A 939-nucleotide genomic window follows, 5' to 3' on the forward strand; every position below is an offset into this window, starting at 1 on the left:
AGAATTACTAATCTGGGTATAATTAAGGAAATAGAAGTTGATGTTGCTTTTGTAATTATCCATCAATTTTTTAAAATTAAAGACTATCTACAGATTTGCATCGAAGCGTTTCTTAAGATAGTGATTTTAATCACTGTCAGATTAAATCTATACTGGACCCAACTATGCAACGTCCCCACTATGCCGCGACCTCACTGTGCTGGGTTTTTTAAATTATCATATTTTATGTATAAATAGATGTCATGGAAGTATTACCAAGCAATATTTTTACTAATAATATTGGGATAAAAAAAAAAACTCAGAAATATGATCATGATTATTTATTTAAAAACTTTCATATACTAAAAGTATAAATAATATTCATACTGTTAACCTATATACTTCAAACGAATAAAAAATAAATGAAAAATTAAATTAAGGTCTTATTAAACTATCATTTAGAAAAAAACTTTATTACTACGTTAGCCATGAAAATATGACACGGCCCGCGTCGCTTCGTTATACACGATGCCCCGCGACTCGTGCCACCTTTATCAGCCGTCGCCCTACTATGAGTATTTGACTGACCAACACCGCGTGTTATACGCTACGGTGCAAAGTCCAGCAAATGCCGCACGGCCGACGACGACCCGCCGCAAATGGTGCGGGAGTCTTCCTCCCGTTGTGAAAGCGACAACGTCGACAGCCGAACCGCACCCGCGCACCGTCGCCTACAACGCTGCTAACCATTTTGCCGTCCAAGGATTACGCCGAACATCGCGTCGTCGACGCCAGCGAAAGTGCCGCGATATTATGCGAAGATTATTATTACTGTGTTTATCTTTTCGGTTTGTTTTATTTTTGTTAACATAATCTGTTGTCGCTCATTTAATAAACGGCCCACGGGTCTCTACCCTCAAAACCAGTGTCGACCACATTTTTGCGACGCAAGTCGTGTCA

This window comes from Daktulosphaira vitifoliae, unplaced genomic scaffold (assembly GCF_025091365.1).
Source record: "Daktulosphaira vitifoliae isolate Bord-2020 unplaced genomic scaffold, ASM2509136v1 Scaffold_747, whole genome shotgun sequence".
NCBI lineage: Eukaryota > Metazoa > Arthropoda > Insecta > Hemiptera > Phylloxeridae > Daktulosphaira > Daktulosphaira vitifoliae.